This window comes from Lactuca sativa, chromosome 8, assembly GCF_002870075.4.
Source record: "Lactuca sativa cultivar Salinas chromosome 8, Lsat_Salinas_v11, whole genome shotgun sequence".
Taxonomy (NCBI): domain Eukaryota; kingdom Viridiplantae; phylum Streptophyta; class Magnoliopsida; order Asterales; family Asteraceae; genus Lactuca; species Lactuca sativa.
In genome coordinates, this window is record NC_056630.2 from 113,948,804 (window position 1) to 113,959,182 (window position 10,379).

Here is a 10,379-nt window from a genome sequence, read left to right on the forward strand (position 1 = left end):
TGTTATATATAAATTATTATCAGTTTAAAGCTGTAACTTTTGAACAGTTTGGACAAAATACTTAAATTGTTAACTTAAATATAACATTACAATGTCAACTTAAATAAAATTTTTAGTTCCACTTAAAAAACTAAAGAATATTTTATAAATAGTTAAAAGTGATAAATTGTAGTGATAAATGCAAAAACTAAATTGTAATATCAATTAAATTAAAATATTTCTTAAAGATATTTTTATAATCGTTAAAAGTTTCCAAATCAGTACCTTAAAATAACTTACAATAACAATAGCTAAAAATAACTCTATATATATATGATTATACTGTTACCAATAAAATCAAAAAATAATGTTTGGTGTTTTAAATAATTATAATGATAGAAATTAAAATATTAAACAAATAAATTTTAAAAAATTAAATAACAATAGCCATAAATCTAAATAACATTAAACCATATATTATATTTAATTTTATTCATGTGTAACTCGCGGGTAGAAATCATTCAAACGATTGAGATTATGAAGTTATAACAGATGTATATATTATCATATAATTTCAAATAATAAATATATAATATCAATTTAGTATACAAATTTAACAACAACGTTATTGTTATATTAAAAAAAACATATATTTGTAAAGATTTCAACTATATGGGTATTTCTGCGCAACGTGCGGGCATTCGCCTAGTACAAGTATAAAACTAGCATTTTTTCTTGAATCTCATGCATTTGAAACCCTTTTTTTTAATTTTCTCAAACCACATTCATTTGAAACCCCCTTTTTTAACTAATGCAACTCAAAAGTTTTCTTAATTATGATTTAACACTTAAAAGTTTTATAACTTATATTATGTTTAATTAGAATTTAGTGAAATGTTTACTATAAAAGGCCAATCTTTTGTGTCTTTTGTGTTATATAAAATCTTACATGTAAGAAGGATTTGAAGATATTGTGATTCAAAAGTTTTCATATAGTTGAAGCATTCACGATCAAAATATGATGATTTGAAGAAATGGGTTATGTCGCATCGATGGTAACTGAAATATGATTTTTTCTTTCAACCAAAACAAATGAAGCTTTTCTATTCTTTCTTTATATTCAGTTTCTCACTTAATCTTTATATGTGATTTGTGTTTTTTACTCAATCTTGAATGTGACTCTCCAAACATCAATGTTTTGCTTGGAATATCTTTCTGCTTCTTCTTTTTCAAGAAAAATATTTTGATTGCAGGTTTGTGAAGAATTGTCATCAAGTTTTTATGGTTAAATGGTGTTAAATGAAGAAAGAAGATTCATAAAATGGATATAGGTTTTTTTGTTTGAGCAAAGTTGAGTAATGTTAGTTTTTTCTTTTGATTTAAATGTAGGGTTATGTAACATCTTTATTTATATATTCTACCACTCAATGCTCTTATTTATTTGATTGTAGTTTTTCTATTTTAATTATGTTTATTTTCTATTATTTTTTTGTTGGGTTATCCTACACAACATATTTAAAATACAATATTTAAAAGATAACATAATCTTGAACATTTGATATGTAATTATGATAGACTTATCATGATATGTTCTTCATATAAAAGTAATTTATCCATATTACTACGACAAGAATTACATATGATATATATATATATATATATATATATATATATATATATATATATATATATATATATATTCGTAAATGTCATATATGTAATTCTTGTCGTAGTAATATATATATATATATATATATATATATATATATTCGTAAATGTCATATATGTAATTCTTGTCGTAGTAATATATATATATATATATATATATATATATATATATATATATATATATATATATATATATATATATGATTTGTTGGGTTATCCTACACAACATATTTAAAAGATAACATAATTTTGAACATTTGATATGTAATTATGATAGACTTATCATGATATGTTCTTCATATAAAAGAAATTTATTCCATATTACTACGACAAGAATTACATATATGACATTTACGAATATATATATATATATATATATATATATATATATATATATATATATATATATATATATATATATTACATGTGATTTGTTTAACATGTATATGCACCTATGTATGTTATAAATTTATAATTAAATATCTTTATGTTTAATAATTGAAGGGATTAAAATAATGCATCAAAACCAATTATTTATAATAATAATAATAATAATAATAATAATAATAATAATAATAATAATAATAAATATACATTTCCAAGTACCACATTCATTTGAAACTCACATTACAACTCAAGAGTTTTCTAACTTATGTATATTTATTAGTTACAACTCAAGAGTTTTTAACTTATGATTATTAATTAGTAATCACTAATAACTTTTTATTTTCATTTCTTTTATAAGGTTGTAAATTTTTGCTCATTAAAAACATTAATGTATTTGAAAAGATTTGTGATTTAAATATGAAGAGTTAATATAAATGTTATAATAGATGTTTTTCTTTTTATGTTATTAAAAGTTATAATGTTTATTTTTCATATTTTTTTTATTATTCGTTGTATATATATCTTTTTTAATATAAATGTTATAATAGATGTTTTTCTATTTTTATGTTACTAAAAGTTGCAGTTCATATTTTTGTTCATACATTTTGTTACCCATTATATTATCATTCATTTGATATATAATTTTCACAATTTTAAACGGTTTATAAAATTATCAAATAATTGTATATATCACAATGACTTAAAAATTAAACTATAATGTTTAAGAAAACTAATATGTTAACTATATGTTTACTTTACTACTAACATTTTGTTTCAAAGTAGAAATATTAAATAATAATTTGGTAAAAGTTATTATTTTAACTATATAATTCTATTCTCGCACAACGCGCGAGGATTCGCCTAGTATATATATATATATATATATATATATATATATATATATATATAGAGAGAGAGAGAGAGAGAGAGAGAGAGAGGGAGAGAGAAAGAGTTATGTTCAAATGAAAACATTTCTGAGATTGAGAACATTTGAGAACAATTTTATAATTAAAAAAAAACATATCCCACCCACCCCCACTCCACCATTCTATCTAGACATATCGTTTTTCACCGGACCACCATTGAGGCCACCATACAACCATTGAGGTCACCGGACCTCTGCTAAACCAGTCAGTTCCTGATTTCACCCACCGGCATCGAGCTCATAATTAAATATCTGTTCTGCAACCCCCAATCGACACCGGAGTTGATCTCTACAAACATGATCGATGGTAGCTTCCAGGTAAGGTTCTTTCAAGTCTATACACCTGTGTTTTTCAACCTAAATAGACTTGGTTTTATCATGAAATTCATGAAATTAAGCTTATGATGAACGACAAATCGGGTGTCTGATACTTAATCTCACATCATAGGAGACATTCTATCTGAATCGCAATCCGATATAGGTATTTTATAAGAATGTTTTGGATTTCAATGGTTGTGTATCTCAATAATCGAGGTAAAACAAAAATCAAATGCCAATTATATATACAATATAGAGGTGGAAAATACTTATATTTAGCAATCTAAGCAAATAGAGAGCGGAATAAAACTGGATATTCGAGCAGAAATGGCGGAATCTGTGGAGCTTCCTGTTCTCGATCTTTCTTCATCATATCAAATCTCCACCGCTAACTCACTCTGGTAGGTTCTTCTTTTATTGTTTATTCTTCAAACATATAGTTAATCTCTAAATTATCACTAATTTTACCAACTTTTCTAATCGATCGGAATTATATCTTTTACCCTTCATCTTGAGTTGAGTTCGTGTCCTCCTTTTTGTTGGTAATGATGGGGGGGGGGGGGGGTGGTGATGGTTGGGTGGTGATGGTGGTGGTGGTGGGTGGCGGCGGCGGCGGCGGGTGGTGGTGATGGTTGGTGGTGGTGGGTGACGGGTAGTGATAGGTGGTGGGTGGTGGTGGTTAGTGATGGGTGGTGGTGGCGGGTGGTGGTGATGGGTAGTAGGTAGTGGTGGTGGGTGGTGATGGTTAGCTGGTGAGTGGTGTTAGTTATTGGATTTTTTATTTGCTTTTAAGTATTTTTTGATTTATATAAATATTATTTTATAATATTAATTAAAAAATTATATAGTCCAAATTTGTTCTCAAATATTCTCGCGATAAAAAGTGTTCTCGATTGAACGCTCCCCTATATATATATATATATATATATATATATATATATATATATATATATATATATATATATATATATATATATATATATATATATATATATATATACTAGCCGTCTACCTGCGCAAAATGGCGGGCGGCGAATAATTTGATCTCTTTAGAGTTAAAACCATTTTGCGTTCATTTCGAGAAATGAATATTAAATGACATCTATTTTTCAAGAGCATTACCATACCATATTAAGGGGTGTTTGGCTAAGCTTTTTTAAAATAACTTATTAAGTTCCACATCACTATAAGTTAAAAAAGTGTTTGGATTAAAATAACTTATTCCGGTGGGGAACCTCTAATACGTCATTTTTTCATAAGTTACCCTACACTTACTTATTAACTTATAAGCTAATAAACTAATAAGCAATAAGTTTTTTTGCCTAACACCCCCTAAATGGTTATTACTTCCATTTATACATACCCAAACCACTTGTACTGTTTATCGTCCTTTTTTTTTCTTAATTCCTTTATTAATTTAATGTCCTACTAAGTAAACCGCTAAAATATATAAATAATAGTTTATAAAAATAAACTTTTAGAATATCAGGTGTTGTGATTTAAAAGTCAATAAATAGGCCTTTGAGAAGGCCAAAATACTCAGGTATCAACTTGTTCATTGTGATTTTAAACCAAGTTTTGTCACAAATTAAAACATTTTCAACGATGGTATGTAATTCAAGGATTCATATTGATTTAGGTTCTCGAAACCTTAAAATATTGAACAAAATCTATATAGAACCTTATAATAAGGACAATAATCACTTTAATCAGGAAGTCCATGTGATGAAACTTGATATTATAAGGACCAATGATGAAAAATGTTTCATTTTTAGACTAAACAAGATGAAAAATATACAAACTACCTTAATCATGTCAAATCTTGTGTTTAATCGTTTTTTATTGCAAAAGTAAGATGCCAAAATATACAAACTAATGATAATACAATGGTCTAACTGACCCTCTTGGTTGAGTTCTTTGAACCTGCAAAGCCAACACATTAAAGAAACATAGTAAAACCTTTTTAGGAACAAACCTGATATAATAAAGCCTTCATCCAATATATTTATAAGATAAAAATACAAAAAGTTAAAAATGATGAAATCAATTACAAGTAAGTATTAAAATAAAAACCTGTTAAGAAAGAGTCATCTGCAGGAGGGATATTTGAATCAACATGTATTTTTTGATGGTTTCAAATTTTGAATTATCCGAAATTTAGGGAAGGAGATAGAATTTTTTGAGAAATATAAGGATTCAAAACACAAGTTAAAATTAATATTATTTTATTGATGACTACTTGTACTATTAGCTTAATGATTTGAACGTCTTAAAAAAATAATATTATTATATTCAATCTATTTTTAGAAATAGTGAGATTTCTTTTATAAGATAGTAAAGATATATATATATATATATATATATATATATATACAATAGGCTATTCCTTTTTTTTTTTTTTAAATTGCGTTAGCCGGGATATGTTGAAGCTGCATAGATTATTTGTATTGTACCTACTATCATCAACCAATGAGAAAATATAGAATGAGCGTGTGGTAATAATTCCATATTAATCCGAATCAATCCATATGCTCCCATTTTTAATAAAATTCCGGTTAGAAGCATACAAGTACTGTAATGTGCCTCTCCGTGGGTATCTGGTAACCATGTATGTAGGGGTAGAATCGGTAATTTGACAGCAAAAGCAATAAAAAATCCAATATAGAATATTATTTCCAAAGCCACAGGATACGATTGATTCACTGATGTTTCAAAATTTAATGTTGGTTCATTAGAACCATATAAACCGACACCCAGAACTCCCATTAAGAGAAAAATGGAACCTCCCGCCGTGTATAAAATAAATTTTCTGGCTGAGTAGAGATGTTTCTTTCCTCCCCACATGGATAGAAGTAGATAAACCGGAATTAATGCTAATTCCCACATGATGAAAAAAAAAGTAAAAGGTCCTGAGAAGAAAATGATCCTATTTGACCACTGTACATTGCTAACATCAAGAAATGGAATAATCGAGAATCCCGAGCCCTTGCCCCTCATTCTTCGAGAACCAGAAAGATCCTTTTCAAGTTTGAATTTGTTCATTTGGAATCTGAGTTCTTCTACTTCATTTTTATTTACTTATTTTATTTTCATTTTTATTTACTTATTTTATTGATTTTTATTTAATATCAATATTTTTGCCTCTTTTTTTTATATTATTCCTTAAGTCCCATAGGTTTGATCCTTTAGAATTGGACTCATTTTCTCATTGAGCGAAGGGTACGAAATAAATTAGATTGATTAAAAGCACTATGTGAAATATTCGGTTTTTTCCTCTTCCTCTATCCCATAGGTACAGTGTTTGAATCAATCAAGAACCTTTTCTTCTGTCTGAATTGATATTATTCCATTCCAATTCCTTCCCGATACCTCTCAAGGAAAATCTCGAATTGGATCCTAGGTTACTATGTATCGATTTATACTTTATTGATTTTAAACTATCATGAATAGTTTACACATATATAAGCTTTATTTTATATATATATATATATATATATATATATATATATATATATATATATATATATATATATATATATAAATTGTAAAAGGTAAAAGTATTATCAAGAAATTTAAAGAATAACTAGAAAAGAGCCCCCGCGTAACGGGGGTTAGATTTGGATGAAACCATCACTAAGAGTAGGTAAGGATATATTTTTCAGTCATTTATTTAGTGGAAGGTAAACTGCAATCCTACAATCTCCGAATAAAGTTGCATCACAGATATGAAACTTGGAGCATCCAATTATGTATGCAGAATTACAGTGCTATCAGCCTTCATAAACTCTACTGCAAGCATGAGATTAGAATAAATTTAAGTAAAATACAATTAATTTATTATATATTTGGAAAAAGTTATACCTTCATTGTTTCTTCTTCTTGATTTTTGCTGTGACTTTATAGACACGTTAATGTTTGTTGTCTACTATATTTTAAACTGAAGCCGAAATTACACTTGCGCCATTCACAACCACATCCTGGATAACCCCATGAATCATTTTGCGACTGAAGCCTAATCAAGAATTAAATGCAACTTTGGTTTTCCAGAATACATAAAAAGAAGAACCTAATTGAATGTATGTGCTTTTGGTTTTCATTAGGTTCTTCATTTTCTATCCAAATTAAATTTGTTTCACTCCTACAAATACAACTACATAAAAAACTAAAAACATATTACCCTTTCTTCAATCGGTGTGCCAAGAAGAAGTATAAGAAAAGTCCACTATAATCACAACTCTATAAGGTGTGATTTCGTTCTTTGGAATTGGAACTATTTGTGAAAGTGGTTGCATTGCATTCGCCTCTGTTGACCTGTAAGTAACAATTATTAGTTCTCATTAATTAAACCATATTAGAAGTTGTCAAGTTGCACCTTTTAATTACAATTTTGATTTTATGAATAAAGTGAAAATGAAAGGAACTGAAATGTCATGTACTTACCCCTGCTTTTCACCCATCTGTTGGTCTACATGAATTTGAACTTCTTTAGCAACACTCTTTTTCTTCTTGTTCTTTTTATCCTTCCAACTTTCAAGATTGGGTTCCCATCTTCATCAATCATTTCTACACGAAAAAAAAGCAAAAAAAGATTGTTTGATTATAAAATAGAAGTTCCAAAATTTCTATATGACTCAAAATCCAATGTAACTGACCACTATCCACTGTTGATACAGTACTTATATTTCTTGCATGAAGTCCAGCATCCTTCACCAAAGAATATGGAAAATTCAATGTCAGTTGTATTCAAATTATATAATTTTTGTAAAAATGTTTAAATCGCCATAGTTATGACTTATACCTGACTGTCATTAAGGTGACCAACCTTGCTAGTGTGGGTGACATGCTCCTTTTCTGCAGCATTTGTTAAGCTTCCTGTATAATCGGAAAATACAAGTTGGTGTTAATTTTTTTTCAAACCAATGCAAGTGAGACATTTTAGCAAACAACTAGTGGACATATTATTAAAATCACTTTAGAACTCCAGCTTCTAAGTTTTTCATTAGACCTTAATTCCATTTTCACATCAAAAACTACACATTAGTCCAAATGGTTTCAATAATTACTTTAAGGTTGGGTTTCATGCTGTTGTGGAAGCTCTAATCCTAGACTCTCATTTTACCTTAAAAAAAAGAACAATATTTTTGAGTCCTTTAAAAAAATATGTAAAATTTGATCATATGTCAAAGACTACAACAGTTTTTTGATGTGGGTAAGCTTTTTTCCATTTTACACACAAATCAGTAAAAAAAAATCATAATTTTCATTTTAAAAGGGAGTCAAAGAGAGTAAAAACATGATCTTGAATCTTTATACTTACGTATCAGTAAAAAAATATCATATTTTCCATTTCACCCACAATTGTTTTTCTTTTTTGAAATGATTGCAAATTTCGATCACTTTTAAAATTAATATGCATAAACTTTATTTTTTCATTTCACCACAAATTAATAAAAAAAAGATCAACATTTTTAACGATTTTTTTTAAAGAGTAAATGTATGATCTTCAACCAAGTACTTCAAAAAAACTGCAAATTTTGATCTCATATGAAAGATTACAAAAAAATTGGATCCCGTAATCATTTCTTCCTTTTACAACAAATTCATAAGAAAATATAAAGATTTTCATGTATAAAGTTTCCTATTTACCTGCAAATAAAGTTTATTTTACTGGATTAGGCTTTGGTTGAAGTTGAACAACAATAGGCTTAGCAACATGAACTTCAACTGCAAACATTAAACACATAATAGCCCTGCAGACAAAGTACAATAAATAAAAGTAAACATAATTCTCCCAAAAATGTAATTATATAAAATTTGATTCTAAGCAACCATAATTTTGACTGTAATGTGTCATTCAATACCATGTATTCTCTTCCTCCCACACATATGTTTTCCCCACATCAAGACATTGATTTCACTGTATCTGGAACACCATACTCTTTCACTTCCACAAATCCCCTCACTCCTACAGAAAAAAATATATTTAAGGTATATTGAGTAAATTTTTAGAAAAGTAAAGAAACAAACAATTAAACATGGAAAAAATTATGGTAAAGTCACAAACATGGAACAACTTTGCTAGAAAACCCTTTAGCAGATTAGAAGATTGGTCGGCGGTGGTTTCACTTGGGCATTTTATTGAACAGATGGTGCTCAGAGGAGCCTTTTGTGATCCAAAAACTGTTGACAACGACATCAGGTAGGTCAGCATACAGTGTGACTGCTTTATCATATAGCTGCAACAAGAAGCATAAAAACCTTTGGTTCCCCCTCGCACAATAAAACACAAAACATTATATAAAGCAATATGTAAAAAGAAATATACATCAACATGGTTTCTAGTTTGTGGGCTGAGATGTGTGATCGGGTCGACACATACGACTACAACAGCTCACCGGTGTTCGATATCCGCACCCAATAATTTCATAATCGAGACAGGTATCACAACTCGAAACAGATATAACCAAAAATCAATTAAAAGTCGAATGAATAACTAATTTCATGTTGCTTCTGTTTTCCATCTGCCAGTCTAAAGCAGCGACATGGTGAGAAAGGGATAGAAAATGTGTAACGGAAAACCCTGAAACACGTCCTACCATGACTCAGGTTGTTGAAGAACTCGAAAAGGCATTGACATCACTGGTAAGTTCTGTACAATCGACGACCCAATTTGACTGTTTGTCGACGTACTATTTGGTATTTACTTTTGAGCTTTTGATGCCAGGGAAGAGAGGTAACCTATGTTCAAATTCTTCGTAGCGTAAACATCAACGACGTAGCAGATGAAAAAGTCGTAGATGATGGTCAGAAAGAGGACGACGATGATGAGACGGTGGATTCAAAAACACATGACGAAGAACCCCAGGAGGCGTAGATTGTGGCGGTTGAAGGTGATCTCCGATGTCACCGAACTGAATTGGGTATATTAGGCGGTGTGAAGGACGAAGAGAAATGTCAGTGGGTTGTCTGAGAAGAGAGCACGTATCTAGTCCTTTGTCGGTGGAAGATAGAGTAGGTAGAGGCGGTGGAGGAAAAAAAATTAATGAGAAAGAAAAGAAAATCAAAAAAAGTTTGATCCAATCAGTAGCAAGAACTGTTGAAT

At 28.8% G+C, this 10,379-nt stretch overlaps 1 long non-coding RNA gene across 9 annotated transcripts; it reads right to left on the minus strand.

Annotated features, from left to right (window-relative positions):
• Window positions 1-6,832: 6,832 nt before the first annotated feature.
• On the minus strand, window positions 6,833-10,379 carry LOC111896770 (uncharacterized). Of its 9 annotated transcripts, none has more exons than XR_002852027.3 (9): window positions 10,016-10,379; window positions 9,342-9,457; window positions 9,139-9,242; window positions 8,924-9,027; window positions 8,076-8,149; window positions 7,930-7,981; window positions 7,718-7,840; window positions 7,139-7,588; window positions 6,834-7,066 (listed from the first exon to the last, which is right to left on the minus strand). It is a non-coding gene; the product is annotated as an uncharacterized LOC111896770 (long non-coding RNA). The 9 variants fall into 9 exon arrangements; XR_002852026.3 differs by lacking the exon at window positions 10,016-10,379 and adding an exon at window positions 9,874-10,008; XR_006186332.2 differs by lacking the exon at window positions 10,016-10,379 and adding an exon at window positions 9,874-10,008 and having other exon boundaries at window positions 9,342-9,513.